Here is a 16,866-nt window from a genome sequence, read left to right on the forward strand (position 1 = left end):
AGACAGACATTGGATCCCCTTAGAATGACACCAGTACTTGAGCCAATTGTTAAAGCTGATCATCTTGTCTTTGTATTGTGGCTAACATCTTTTCCAAGCAGTGCTCTGTCTTTCATATGAATAGTGCCATCACAAAAGGAGGCAAGCAACCTTTTCACCAATCTATCCCTGTGCCAGCTCCGGAGCAGGACAGTGTTCCCTAGTGGCTGCTCCATTGCAGGTCAATCTGGAATTTTGAGGAATCTTAGAGGAGGATCCACATCAACCCTGACTGGAGAAGGCTATACCCTTTCTTAAAAAAAAAAAAAAAAAAACTGGCACAGGGATAGATTGGTGAAAAGGTTGTTTGCCTCCTTTTGTGATGGCACTATTCATATGAAAGACAGAGCACTGCTTGGAAAAGATGTTAGCCTCACATTATAAAGGAAGAATTGCCAGGAGGAGATGCCTGCCTTGTCGCACAAAAGGAGTGTGGCTTGGAAGAGATGTAGAAGGAATCGGTACAGGATTGCATAGTCCAACTCTTTGCCATCTAGCAGATTTAGTAGAGGTCGAAACTTGTAATACTTATGCTTTGTTCCTTAAATTAGCTTGTTTGTTTGTGGGGGCATAGGTGGGGGGTGTTGGGGGCGAACACCCCCCAATGTGGTGCGCTGTGCCCCCCACACCCCCCTAACTATATATAACAACTCCAGGGTCGCACAACATTGGGGAGGGGGGCAAATCCCTGTTAAATGCCTTGAATAGTGGTTGTCAACCAAATGAGTTGTCGACCAAATGAATTTCAATCAAATGGTCTGTCGATCATGTGAAGTAGACCCATATATATATATATATATATATATATATATATATATATATATATATATATATATATATACACATATATATGTATATATATACATATATATGTATATATATATATATATATATATATATACATATATATATATATGTATATATATATATATATATATATATATATATATATAATGTGTATATATATATATATATATATATATATATATATATGTGTATATATATATATATATATATATATATGTGTGTATACACATGAGAGGTGCCTAAGACACTCAAAAGCCATTTGTCTTCCCTGCCCATTTATCTTGAAAACCAATGGCTTAGACAGTTAACCCAGGGTACCATGGCAGAATCCTTTAATCCCCAGATACTCCTGCTAAGTAAGAAGACGGCCAAGAAATCTTGTTTGGATTCTTTAGCTGTCCAGCTCCACTGGATGTCCCTCTAGAAGCAGGTAATAACTCTGTAGATCATTTGGTGTCTACATCGGATTCCTCTGCCACAACTCTGCCAGAGGCTGGTATGGATCTCTCTTTACCATCTCCACTGAGGCTTTGCAGGCATCTGCTCCAGATGTTGAGGGGGATCTGCAGTTGATTATCTTGGAGGGTCCTAGTGGGATTCCACAGATATTGGTCAGAGAAGAAGTTCCAGGTTCTCTTCTTGAATCTCACCATGGGTCCGAACCTCCGGTATTTGTTAGGGTTGATGTGCCTTCTAAGAAAAGACAAAAACTGAAGCATCAAAAAAATAAATCCAAACCAGCCCAGAAGTTGACAATGTTGAAACACAGGTGCCCAGTAGGAAGGTAGCTGGAATAAAGAAGCTGAACCACGACAAAGTAAAATCTTTTTTAATACAAAATGGTGAGCACTTTCACAAAGGTAACCCATTCCTATTCAGACCCCCACCTAGTACCATCTTAAACTTTATAACCATGACTATCACACAACTAAGTTGTCTGTCTTCTCATAATTCTTTATAACACCACAAGTTATCACTCTAGCAATATCCCTAAACTTAGTAGCACAACACTACATTATGCACTCTCATATATAGACACCACACGTTATAATAATATCTGTCCACAATTGTTCAAGAACTACATAATGGACCAATTCAGAACTAAACACAAATGCTCTCATTCCTACTCCAAAATAACACAATACTTTCTCACACTCCTCACCAAACTCCAACATCTGTGTCACCATTTTAACACCAGGCTCAACATAAGTGGGGATATCCACCCCAACCCAGGCCCAAATCCATCCTGACCAACACAGACTGCTCCAACACAAATGTCAGAACATAACACCCCCACTGTCTTCACCCCTGGGCAGATAAACAACAGCAGCAAAACCAATCATTTTTTAATGCTAAATATTAATATAAGAAGTATCAAAAATAAAATACCATAAGTGGGGATATCCACCCCAACCCAGGCCCAAATCCATCCTGTCCAACACAAACTGCTCCAACACAAATGTTAGAACATAACACCCCCACTATCTTCATCCCTGGGCAAATCAACAACAGCAGCAAAACCAACCATCTTTTAATGCTAAATATTAATATTAGAAGTATCAAAAATAAAATACCTGAACTCCAGGCCACAATAGCACACTACTCCCCAGACATAGTTGCTTTAACAGAAACCTGGCTAAATAAAAACATAGCTAACTCAGAAGTTCTCCCTACCAGCTACAATATCATTAGACAAGACAGACCACTTCGTAAAGGGGGTGGAACTGCCTTACTGTATAAGTCCAACTTAACTGTATGTCAATTAACAAACTCCTACCCCTCCCCCAGTAATTGGGACATACTTATCTCACAACTTCAACTTCACCCTAAAAAGGTCATCACCACAATTGTGATCTATATTCCACCTGGTAATACACCTGCTAGCCTTGAAGACTTCTTATCCTGTTGTTCTTCCACATACTCACAATAAACCCATATTCTGGGGGATTCCAACCTAGCTTGGTTCACCTGCATATCAGAACCACCAAGTAATCTAATAAATCTCCATGGCTACCAGCAGCTAGTTCAAATTCCAACTAGATGTGATAAAAAATCTAAAAAGGAATACATCCTTGACTGGGTCCTAACTAACAAACCCACATTGTACCCCCACTCAGGCAGTCTCCCAGACACCTTAAGTAACCACAACATAATATACTTTATACATAATAGAACAAGCATATGCAAAACCACTAACTATATATCCACTAGAAACACAAAAAAATGATCTCCTGAGGTCCTCAATACTTTACTCTGTAACTGTGACTGGACCCCCCTAAAAACCCTCCCACTTGATCAGGCTGTAGCATATTTCAACAAAACATTTCTACAACACATATAGACACTGTCGCTCCATTGCGCAAAATCAAGGTTAGAACCTCTACAAACCCCTGGCTCAGTAAAGAAACCAAACAAATCCTCAAGTCCAGAGACACTGCCTGGCTTTACTATCAAAAAAACAAAGAAACACAAAGCCTAAGTACCAAGAATTGTGCAACCGTGCAAAAAATGCATTAGGCTGGACAAAAAATCCTACTACACAACATTACAAACTAAATACCAACACAACCCCCAAAAATTTTGGAAAAATGTAAACCAGCTACTAAAATCCACCCAAAAGGCTACTCCCAAACCAACCACCCCTGACACTAAAGTTCCCATCGAAACACAATTCAGCTCCCACTTTGTGAACTCAATTCTATCCTTAGTATCACAGGACAGTTCCTTCCTCACTAGCCCCCCAACACAAACAACAATAATACAAGCTTTACCCTCAAAACAGTTTTCACCACTTCAATCAAAAGCATGATCTCCAAACTAAAAACCTCATCAACAGCAGCCATCCTACTCCCCAGCTATTTCTTAAAACTCACAGCAGATGCTATTGCTATCTCAGTCTCCACTCTCATAAACAGATCATTTGTTGAAAACTATGTGCCCAAACTCTGGAAAATATCCTATGTTACACCCATACATAAATGTGGGACCTCCACTGAACTCAATAACTACAGACCCATTGCTTTACTCTCCTCCTGGCCAAAATCCTAGAAAAATGCATCCATACCCAGATGCTAAAATATCTCCTAGACAGCAACATCCTGTCACCTACTCAGCATGGCTTCAGACCTGCCCATAGTACCACTATAGCCCTCCTCTGCTTCGCAGACACAGTAAACCATCTCAAAAATTAAGGTCTGCAGGTGTCAACTGTTTTTTTGGATATGTCCAAAGCACTTGACACAGTCTCACACCAAATCCTGCTAAACAAACTAAACCAGTATCACCTATCAAATTCCACTCTTACCTGGTTCCAAAGCTACTTAACTGACAGGTACCAAGCTGTGAAATGGGAAAATGCTCTCTCTCCTCAGCTGCCCATAACTATAGGAGTCCCACAGGGTTCTGTCTTAGGACCACTACTATTCACAATCTTCACAAGTGACCTCCATACCTCCACACAGCATGCATCTATCACTCAGTATGCAGACGACACTACCTTAATCCGTGCTGCACAAAACATTCCCACCCTCCTGCAAACAACTCAACTAGCATACTCTGACATTGAAAACTACCTAACCAAAGCCCAACTTATCCTCAATCCAAAGAAAACTCAGCTTATGATTATAACCAGTTCTAACAAAAACACTGATAACAGTCAATTTACTATCTACTCCACAAACGCTACTCCAATCTTTCCAGTGGCACAGGCTAAGCTATTGGGAATAACCATAGACTCCCAGCTAAAATTTGATAGTCATCTCAACTTATCTATTAAAAAAGTACATGCCAAACTGGGATCACTCTACAGTATCAAACCATTTCTTACCAACAACACATGATCAGCCATTGCTCGCTCCCAACTTCTATCCACTCTACTCTATGCATCTCCCATTCTGACTAATCTCAACAAAAGTGAACTAAGCAAAATGGAAGCCTGCTATAACAGAATTTCCTGCTTTGCTGCAAATTGCTCATATAGAACTCATCACTGTACTTCTTTGAGACAGCTCCACTGGCTTGAACTGCCCAACCTCCTAACCTACAGTCAGCTCTGCCTCTTGTCATTCTATCTATTACCTCCCCAATAAATGTCCTCCCCTCAAAAACCTAGTACATCACTCAGCCAAAAGGCCTCTTAGATCATCAAGCAAACTACTACTAGAAGTCACAAACAGCTACAATAGCTTTGGAGATGCACTATATAGTAGTTCAGTGGCTAAAAAAATGGAACTCTGTCCCCACTAGCATTCAAAACACATAATCCAAAGCCTCCTTTAAAGACCTCATCAGGCAACATCTCAAGCAAAGTTGGCAGTGCCATGATTGCTCCCCAGGCTAGTGAAAGCGGATAAGGTACACATACTAAACCTAGAGTACTTGATTAAGATTGAAAACTATTCTCACAAACACTGGCTAATCTACAATGTATGTACTGTACCTGTGTACTATGTATGTATTCTACCTATGTTCCAAATTTCAGCTGTACACCACAAATCTATTACGTACTTTTATTTTTAAATATTTTTTGTTTGTTCTCTCCACTGTAACTGTTGATGTGCTGCAGACCACTGTAAAAACAAGTCTTTTGTAATTTGTGTGTATACTGATCATGTCTAAATGTATCTGTAATTTTTCTATGTGGAGCTTTTCTCCCCAGGCCTCTGCTGAAAAAGGGCCTTTTCGGCTCAGTCAGACACCCCCGGTTAACAAATGTAAAATAAAAATTAAATAAAAAAACATTGCTTCATCAGACAGTTCATTCAAACAGCAACAGCACTTAAATACTTTAATTCATTACTAAAACAACCAATCCTACCACTCAGAGTTAATCCAGCACTCAGCAATCAATTAATTACTATGGTTACATTTTGCCCTTAGTTAATTGCTGAAGTCAGAAAAACTCTTTTTAAAAACCACATGCACAAAATATAAAGACAAGAACATGTGGATAAATATAAATAAAATACATAAATACTCATGTCCCCCATTTAGTAACTACTTATGTGCATAGATATAAATATACAAATATATATAAAAATATATATAAAAGTAAAAGCAGTACACACTCAACAACTTAATACATATATTCTGCCTAATAAATGCACATGATTTATTTGAATAATAGTGTTCCACTGAAACCAGTGCTAAAATCTAGAAGGTTAAAATAAAATAAAAAATAATACTATTTTTAACAAGAGAAGACTACATAAACACATGCAGGGCTTTGGGTCAGTATGACAGTATTTCTTGAGCTGCTTCTAGTACAGATATCATTAAAGACAAGCATTTGTTGAGATGTATGTATTAAAGCATATGTATTTAATAGGTGGACAACATGTGCATTTATTAGGCAGAATATATGTATTAAGTTGTTGAGTGTGCACTGCTTATACTTTTATATATATTTTTATATATTTTTTTTTTTGCTTATATCTATGCACATAAGTAGTTACTAAATGGGGAACATGAGTATATGTATTTATTCATTGGCTTTTTATGTATTTTATTTATATTTATCCACATGTTCTTGTCTTTATATTTTGTGCATGTGGTTTTTAAACAGAGTTTTTCTGACTTCAGCAATTAACTAAGGGCAAAACTTAACCATAGTAATTGATTGCTGAGTACTGAATTAACTCTGAGTGGTAGGATTGGTTGTTTTAATGATGAATTAAAGTATTTAAGTGCTGTTGCTGTTTGAATGAACTGTCTGATGAAGCAATGGTTACCATTGCAAAAGCGCTCATCAGTATTAAAAAAGAAGATTTTACTTTGGTGTGGTTCAGCTTCTTTATTCCAGCTACCTTCCTACTGGGCACCTGTGTTTCAACAAAAACTGAAGCATGTTTTGGTCCATCCTATCGATCCTCAAAGGGAATGGCAAGAGTTTACTCAGGACTTGTTCTCTGCCTTAATGGCCCTAAAGTCTCCTCAAGGGGTTTCAGTACCCGCTCCTCCTTGGACCTCTACTCCTTCTAAATGGCTGAATGAACCAGATTCCTTGGATGAGAATTCACTGTCTGGTGTGGGGTCTTTGTCCTATTCTTCACAGATGCCTTCACCTTTGGCTTATGGTTCTGATGAAGAGGAGTCTGTTAGCCTTGAGTCTCCTTTTGAGAAATTGTCCTTTGAGGGCACAATTGCTAGGATGATGGAATTCTTTAAGTTGGATTCTTCTCAAGTGTCTGATATTCAAAGAAGATATTATGAGTTGCTTCAGATGGATACTTCTAAACCATCAGCAGTTCCTCCTGTGTTGGCTGCCATTTTAGATACTTTCATTGCTGCTTCCATGTCTCCTGATTCTCATCCTCCTGCTCCTAAGAAACCTGATAGGTTCTTTAAGGTTTCTGGGGATTATCTGTTTTTATTTAAATGTCCTTCTGCTGATCGTGCTGTGGTGTAGGTCTCTTCTGACAAACCATCTAAACATTTGCCTTCTGATAAGGGTAGTTGGGCAATGGAGAGGATTGGCAAGAAAGTTTACATTGCTTTTATTTTGGCCTTTAGGGATATTAATTAGAAGATCCACATGACCAGGTATGCTCTGGCCTTGATTGCTCAGGCTTGTCAAGTTATTTCTGCCCTCCCAGATTCTGATGGCAAATCATCTGCCTTATCTTTTTCAGGTGCTGCTTCTTAAGTGACTCACCACTGCTAAGGCTTCTCAGATTTCTGTGGCCCAGAAGCTTCTTTTATCTGATGAGCCTGCTTCTCTTTGACAACCCCCCCCCCAACTTCTTTCAGACCAGGTTCCTTTGCCCCATCGCCTGTCTCTTTGTCTTCCAAATTGGCATCTCATCACTTCAGACTCTTAGGTTCTTTCTGTCATCCATCAGGGTTACTTCATGGCATGGAAATCTCTTTCTCCTTTTTCAGGGAGTTCTCTCCCTCCTCTAGAGCTACTTCCTCATTTCCTGGAGATTCTAGCATCCCTGTTGAACCAAGGGAGCAGTCAACCTTTTTATTCCAGGATGTTCCAGGTTCCTCAAAAGAACAGCACTTGGAGACCTATTTTGGATTTCTCCCAGCACAAAACCTTTCTCAAGATCCTTTCTTTTTGGATGCTTACTCTTCAAACTGTTTCCTCTTGTATTGTCCCAGGCTTTTCTGGTGTCCTTGAATGTGAAAGATGCTTACCTACATATCCCTATTCACCTTGTCTTCAGGAAGTTTTCACATTTCTCTGTGTCTTTGTCTCATTTTCAGTTCTCGGCTTTGCCCTTTGGCCTCTCTACTTCCCTAAGGATATTTACAAAATGCCTAGCTCCTGTGATTGCCTTCTGCAGGCTCCAAGGCATTTAGATTTTTCCTTATCTAGATGATCTGTTGCTTCAGGCACCTTCTCCCAGTTGATTGTTACTGGATCTGTAGTTCAACATCTCTCTCTTCTTCAAAGTCTGGGGTTTATTATCAACTTCCAAAAATCCATCCTGACTCCTTCTCAGAATCATGTGTATCTGGGATGTAAGATTCAGACGGTGCCAGTGTTGGCCTCTCTTCCATCTCCAATGGTATTGTCATTGGGAGCTTTCTTTCAGTTTCTTCTTCCCCTGACTGCCATGCCAGTCAGGGAGTTTCTTTGGTCCCTGGGATTCATGGCCTCTTCTATTCTAATGCTTCCTCTTGCCACACTGCATATGTGGAAGTTTCAATGGTACCTTAAGTCAGTTTGGCTGCAGCACCATCACCATCTGAATTTCAATGTAACTCTCCTTTTCTGTCTCAAGAAGGAATCTGAGAAGTGGATTTGACAGTTTGTTCTCAACCCAGGCTGGCCCATTCAGCCTCCAGTTGCTTCTCAAGAGCTGTCAACCAATGACTCAAACATAAGGTGTGTGTGTGTGTGTGGGGGGGGGGGGGGTACTTCTCTTGGTCATCTGAAAGTTCAGAGTCTTTGGCCTCCATATCAGAAGTCAGACCATATCAACATCAAAGAGATGAGAGCTCTGATTCTGTCCCTTCAGGCTTTTCACCCCTAATTCTCTCCGGGCCCTTTGAAGGTGTACTCAGGCAACATTATAGTGATGTGGTATGTCAACAAACATGGGGGCACAAAACTGTACCTCATCTGTAGGATGGCACTTCAGGTTTGGGAAGTGGCTCTCAGTTATCAGTTAGCTCTTCAGGCAGTATACATTCTTTCAGAGCACAATCTAATGTCAGACTGTCTGAGCAGGTCCAAAACACAGGCTCATGAATGGATGCTTCACAGAGACATGTTTATTGACATTGTCCATCAGTGGGGTATTCCTCCAGTAGATCTCCTTGCCTCCCCTCTGAATAGACAGCGTCCTCTCTTCTGTTCCAGAGTGCCATGCCATCTGGCATGGAAGACGGATGCCTTTCCTTTCCTTGGAAGGGGAGGTTTTTTTATGCTTTCCTTCATCTTCCTCTGCTTCCAACAGTCCTGCAGAAGATTTAGCAGGACTCCCCAAAAATCTTGCTAGTGACAACCTTTTGGGTGAGACAGCACTTAATGCATCTGACCAGGAGCAATCATCAGAAGTTACCTCACCGGTTGGATCTCCTCACACAGGACATGGAGTCTCTCATTCATCCCCACTTGTCCACTCTGCAACTGACATTGTGGGTGACAGGGTTTTGATCCCTTTCAGGCACTTCTTTTCTGAGGCTATGCTCAGGGTTTTACAGAAGGCAAGAAAACCCTCATCCAGAAAATCTTACATGTCCAAATGGAAAAGATTTTCAGTCTTCTGCCATGCTCATACCTAGGGATTCACATCCAGATCAAGTGAGGTCATTGTTCCCCTGTACTCTTCACTTATCAGACCAATGATCGAGTACAATGCCCCATTCGGGATGTATCTCACCCGACACCTGCAGCAATTGGAGAGACCCCAAAAGTTCCTCACCAAAAGGATAAAGGGACTCCAAAATCTGTCATATGCTGCCAGACTGAAGAAACTCCAGCTCTATTCAGTCGCATACCGCCTGCTCAGAGGTGACCTGTGCCTGACATACAAGGCCATGTCCAACCCTGAATTAATGGACATGCTCCACCTCAAAAAATCCAAATCTACCAGATCCACTAGAGCAAGTGATTTAAACCTTAGCACGGGTGTAAATAGGACATGCTGGAGGGATAGATTTGTCACCCAGAGACTCCCTATGCTGTGGAATAAAATCCCGGTCCATGTGAGGCAGAGCACCTCGCTGGCTCTGTTCAAGAGAAATCTTGACCGGTGGATGGGAGATCGTAGGTTTACCCCGGGAATCATCTCTGTGTCACTGCTGGACAGAGGCACAACAAACTAATGGGCACAGTATTTTTTAACATAAGGGGTGGCGTAAGCCACAAAACTTTGGGCTAGGCTTATAAATGCCTTAGGGCAGATAGTCTAGTATAAACCTATGAACCTATGAACCTATGACCCTTTTTCAGTGGGGGTCCCACTGGTTCTCTCTTATTTGTGTGAGTTGCTCCAGTCTGGCTTGGTCTATTCTTCTGTGAAGGCACATTTGTCAGCCATTTTGGTTTGTCTGCCCTTGAATCCTCTTCTGACTTCTCGTTTTGAGATCAAACAATTTCTTAAAGGTGTCCTGCATATTAGGCCTCCAAGAAAACCTATTCCTCCTCCTTGGGACCTTCATTTTGTTTTGCGAAAATTGATGCAGGCTCTTTTTGAGCCTGCAGATTCTGCTTCTTTGCAACATTGTACCTGGAAGACTGTTTTGTTGCTGCTCTTACTTTTGCTCAGAGGGTTTCTGAGCTCCTGGCCCTGCTGGCCATTTCTCCTTTTTTTTTTTTTTTTTTACAGGGACAGGGAGTCCCTTTGTGCTACTCCTTCTTTTATGCCCAAGGTAGTAAATAAGTTGTCCTTGAATCATTTGGTAAAACTCTCTTCCTTTTCCCCTTTGCTTTAGTCTGCTAGTGAGAGGATCCTGCATACCTTGGATTTGCACAGACAGCTCAGGTACTATTTGGGTAAAACTAGGACTTTTGGTAAGTCTGATCAGCTCTTTGTTTCCTTTCATCCCAGGTCTTTGGGTTGACTGTTTCTAAGCAAACCATCTCCTCCTGGATATCTAATGCCATTTCCTTTTGTTATTTTCATTGCAAATCTCTATCTATTCCTGTTAGAGCTCATTCCACTAGGGCTGTTGCCTCTTCTATTGCCTTCTTCCTTCCATCCTTGAAGCTGCTACTTTGTCCTCAGAGCATTCCTTTACTAAGCATTATAAGTTGGATAAGGTTTCTAGAGCCAGAGCAGGTTTTACTAAAACTATTTTATGTGGGCTTGTTGAGGGCTCTTCTCAGACTTCCACCTCCCATTCTGTTTCTTGAGATTTTTATTCTCCTTTTTATGAAGAATACTGCACCAGTGATACAGAAGGACATAGTACAGTTGTGTAAAATCTTACCATAACATTAGATGTCCTTCTCTTTGCTGTTGCAATATTCGGTCCCTCCCTCCAACCCCCTCTTGTTTAGCCTGTATTTTTTTCTTCTGGATGTATATGGACTCCTTTGTCCTATGGCAACTGTTCTTTTCTAGGGCAATTTAGTTCTAGGTAGTTGTGTCCATACGTCCCTTTTATGCCCTATATTCTGTGCAGGGAGTATAAATGTGATGTAGGGCTCATAGAAGATCTCTTTTAGGCTTTTTTGCACTAGCCAAGCATCAGGGTGCCCAGGGCAGGACATCCCTTCTATGAATATTACAACAGTGAAGAGAAGGACATCTACGGTTATGGTAAGATTTTACACAACTGTGCTTTATTTTTGTTTAACTTAGAAAAACATATAATAATTTCTTTTGACTCCAGAACATTCTATGTATAAACTGTATAAATGGATCCAAAGAAACACAAGTTAGACATTAAAAACTAGCATAGTAATGCTACTTTCATGTCCATCTGTTGATGTAATATTTATTGGTATCTACATATCTTCTTAATATAAGAATTCAGTAAACACATAAATTATATAATATCGATGAAATGATAATTTATCAGGTGGTAGTGTTACTACTCAGTAAGTTTTTTATACACACCTCTGAAGGAAATAAATGCACATTTATATATAAAAATGGCGGGTCATGTAACAACATTTGTGTGTGTCTGCCTGACTCATTTGTGTCTGTCCTAATTTAAAGCTGCAGCAAATAGAATGGCCTTTTATAAAAATTATAAACTATAATGTGTTCCTCCACCTTACATGAACTCTAGCCTCAGAACAGTGACAGACGAGATCATCTGTCATGCTTGCAAAAACTGTGCACGTCATGGTGGCAGGACTAGATTCTGTATTCGGTTTGCATCAAACTGTTCATCATGGGCAAAGCCACTAATCTACATTTACTAAAATAACAAAAGGTAATTTTCATTAGCCTAAAATTCCATGGGTTATGCTGGTGATTGTTACTCTAGTTTCCAGTCAAAACAGGTGTTATGCTTGTAATTTTTGTGGCTTACACAAATCAAAAGCAGATATTTTTAATTCTATAAGAGATTAAAAGCAATTTTTTAAAAAGAATACTAAGTTAAGAAAACTGGTAGCAGAAATCCAAGTTTTGTTGAAAGAGTAACCTAGTCTGTAATGGCAGATTCTATGAATTCTTTTGTTTTTTACTTAGTGCCAATTTTAGAATTTTACAGGATTTTGGTGGAAAATGAAAAAAAGCAATGGCTTTGAGTCAACAAGGCATTGTCTGAATTGACAGCAAACATTTTGTAATTGCCAACAGACAATAGGGTAAGATTTATATTAAAGTCTTAGTCACTAGGATAAATCAGCATTGCAAAACATGATGTGTGTGAAATCACTTCCCTATACCTTGCTGAGTGCAGACTGGACATTGTTCTATCAGTTGAGTTCAACTCACTGATGCTGAACCCCCAGTTTCACTACCAACAATTTGTTTACACAAATTTCCTTTCTGCATGTTGTTGCATCTGTGGAATTAGTATATATAACTTCAGGGTGTCGGGAGAGGGGTTGTCCCTCAGGTAGGCATTGAAGAGAGATGACTTCCTGCAAAATATGCTGACATTTAAGTGTTTCTTCAGGTTAAATTCCTGACCAGTTGTGCTTAGCAAGTTAGTTCCTCACAAAGTTTTAACTTGAAGAGTCATACTGGAAGCATATAAAACCACCAGATAACTGTTAGACCAGCAGGGTTAAAACTCATCCTGTAGTAGCAGCAAAATACAAATGATACTTATGTTAAATACATGTGGCCAAGGATAGATGCAGAAAAAATCCTTTACTTGGAGAGATTTTCCTTCTGAGGATCTCTCTGGAACTTTGACTTAATGAGATTCGAATACCTACAAGTGTCTCAGCTTATGCATGTAGTATAGATTTGTGCATAACTTGCTCAAAAATAGGTTTGCTCACCCAAGGTGACTGCTTCCTTCACCCTACTTTCCAAACGGGAGTTGTACTACAACAGCAATATGAGGTTGTGAGCATACATTTGAATTTTCTTGTAGAATTCTTCTTTGTAGCAATCAGTCTTTTAAAATTAGTGTTGTGTTCTAATCATTTGGTCAGCAGAAAATTAGGAGTGTGCAGTAACTAAAAAAAGCATTATTTTGCAGCAGGAAAATGGAGGTAAAAGTAGTGATGGCCATAATGTATATGTTAGAAGCAACAAATAACCAGATAAATCAGTTTTGGAGCATGTGAGCAGTGGAAGAAAAATATACCTTATATTTATATAAATAAAATCAGTATATATGAACTGCCAATACTGGAGTTGTTGAGGGGACAGTAGGAGAAACAGAACTCTGTTGGTCATGTACTATTCACTGGAGGAATAAATTATTTTCTTGGCCTTTAGGAGAAGACATAGCCAGTTTCTGATATATGGTTGATAGCTCTTCTATGCAGTTAATTAGAACTGCACAATTGTTTTGCATCAGCAAGGTACAAAGCAACATATACAGCTTTATTTCCAGATCACATTTTGGTGCAATTTAGCTTTTTATGATGCACTCACATTATTTAGCACATTGCTGTGTTGCAGTTAGATACTTAAGCCTGTTCTTTTTAGTTCAGGCACATAAATATATCTAAGTACAACCACTTTGCAATCCAAATTTTGATGTTCACCATAGATTGAAGTTCACCATGGGATGAATTAGTCCATAGTTAACTACCTGTGGCTTACAGGTTTCCAGAGTCACAGTTGGAGGTTCAGATATCTGTATTCCATACCTGGGACAGCTACAGTAAAGTACCATCTATGTACTAAATTTACAAGTTTTGATACCAGCCTAGAATGAAACAAGCATAAAGGGTCTGGTACAGGTTGCAAGAAAGCAACTTTTGTTCGGCATTTGTAGAAGAATGGAAATGGTAGTGGTGCAACAACAAAACAGTGCATATGATGGCACTTGCCAAAGTCTGCACTGATGGCCTGATATTCATAAATTGTCCAGTCACTGTTAGCTCCGCATTTACCTTAGTGCTGGTCTGCCACTACACAAACGCACATGCACACACATGTACTGACAAAGAAAGGTCAAAGCAAGTTGACTGAGACAAGGATTTCCCTTCAGCCACATGTTTTGCAACAGGGTGCCAGGTTTAATTATCAGTCACTCCAGTTTAGAATTTGCTTCATTTGCATTTAAAGATCAAATTTGTGGTATTTGACAGAATTCATGTTTCTCAGCAAAACAACATTGATATTAGGGCATTTAAGTAGCCAGAATGTTGAGTATAGGCTTTCACATGGGGGAGGGGGAGCAGAGAAGCTTTGCCCCAAAAAATGCTCTAAGAGTGAAACAGTGGGTTTTGATACTTACTGAATCACATCTAAGTAGGAATCACTAATGTGTCAAACTTTAGTCATAGAACCTTAGCAACAATGGAACTACATATATTTAACAGTGTAAATACAGCCCCCCCCCTCCCCCAGTAAGGCTTACATTAGTCAATTCCTTTCCAATTTGTTTTTAATTGAAATTTTCCTAGTCTAAGTTTGTTTTCCCTGTGAGCTGTTGCCATTTGTTGGATAGGCTTGTCGTAATTCCTTCCTAGGTTGACATTCAGCTGTGTCAAACTGACACTTCCAGATAAGGATGAAATACATGTGTACAGATGCTGTTCACAGCCGTTGCCACCTGTAGCATGAGGCTCTTTGGTTATGCCCAGTATCTCCTTTAGTTTAGCTATTTTTTTAATAAAAAAATTTAATTATGAGGACCATAAAAAAGCTAATCTTAGAACGTGGCCCTGTTGCTTGGCTATCAGTCAACTCAGTTTTTCTTTATAGATTAAACTCAGTACTTTTGAAATGTTGTGGTCAAATCCCTTCTTCAATGAATTCAAATGTATTATATTGTTTATTGTTATCATTTTGGGGAAAACTCTAATAAAAAGACATTTTTAAAAGAAACAAACAAAAATTATCTAAAACTGTCCCAATCACTGCTGTTTTATGAGTTTTAAGGTAATACACAACAAACTAACTGAACCTTTGTTTCAGGTATGTGGTGATGCATCACCAGTGTGTAAAGAATGTTTGTTATATAGTTTGTATTTCTGTCCTTTTATTTTACTTTATTCATGTAAAGCACACATCTGCTTAGTTATACTTTATTACTGCTGAATATAATGCCATTTGCTTTAAGTAAACTGTCTCACTTAACCAAACCTTACTCTTCAGTGTTATGATTTGTAGGTTTTTTCAAGTTTTAACTGTCCTGCAGGGACAATGATTTTCTATTTTTCTGGAAAATAACAGAAAATTCCAAAATGTACTAATTGCAAAAGTATCAGTTTGTTTTATTCTGCTGTATACTTTGAATTTGTTTTAATTTAAAATAACCTGCATCATTTTGTGTGTGTATGTGTATATATATATATATATATATATATATATGTGTGTGTGTGTGTGTGTGTATATATATATATATATATATATATATATATATATATATATATGTATATATATATATATATATATATATATATATATATATATATATGTATATATTAGCATGCACACATTGGAAGCACAGTCATGATTGGAAAATATCCTTAAACACAAGAGATTCCAAAGAATTTTATTTTGTAATAATTATAAATCAGTGTCCCTGACTCTCTACACATGCCTCTCTAGCAGATGATTTCCATTTTCTGTGTATGATTAACTGACATTTGTTTCTTTTTTTTCTTTTCATCTTTTCATGTGCTTGCTGCTATCTTGCTTACTTTCTTGGATACTTGCTCCAGGAGGACAAAGTGGTTAGAACTCTTTTTTCTTACTTTTTCCTTTCCTTAACAAATGTGCCTACAAATGTTGTGATAGAAACTTAAACTCTGTCTTGAGTATATAAATATTTTATGAACCTGCTTAAAATATAGGCACATTGCGTCAGGCAAGGAGTCTAATTAGTTTAGACTTTGCAAATGAAGATTTCTTTCCAGACATATTTTATATACTTACAGATGTAAATGTAAAATTCCCTATACTATATTGTGCTGCCCTCTTATGTGGATACATGGAATGACTTTCAGAAGTTTAAAAGTATAAATGTGCCTGTATCTTAAGTGAAATCAGTTGCTTTGTTAATGTTTTTATAAAATGAGTACCTTTCATTTTGCATGCATATTTATATTTTCTTATCTCTGATTTGTGAAACTTTAGAGAATGCATTTTATCATTTATAAGATGTATAGGCTGGGTAAGTAACTGCTATTGGATATTTTTAAATTGCCCTGAATGCAAACTGTTCAGGTATACATATAAAATTTTTCGAATGCCCTTTTTTGCATATATGTTACTTTTGCACATTTAACCATATCATAAGGCAAGGCAAGACAAGTATAATATGGGAAACTGACAATGTTATATTTGTGTAATTGTGACAGTATAATTCTGCCAAATTTTGACTTAACAAAAAACTTTTTTTCATGCCATTGATACAATAATTAAATGTCACACTGTTCAAGGAGAGTGATTTATTATATCTGTAAATTTGTCTGTGTGTCTGTCATCATTAAATAATATTATTCAGTTTTAGCTTATCTTAAAATGTTAC

The sequence above is a fragment of the Protopterus annectens genome, chromosome 3.part0 (assembly GCF_019279795.1).
Source record: "Protopterus annectens isolate FY-2018-M chromosome 3.part0, PAN1.0, whole genome shotgun sequence".
NCBI lineage: Eukaryota > Metazoa > Chordata > Ceratodontiformes > Protopteridae > Protopterus > Protopterus annectens.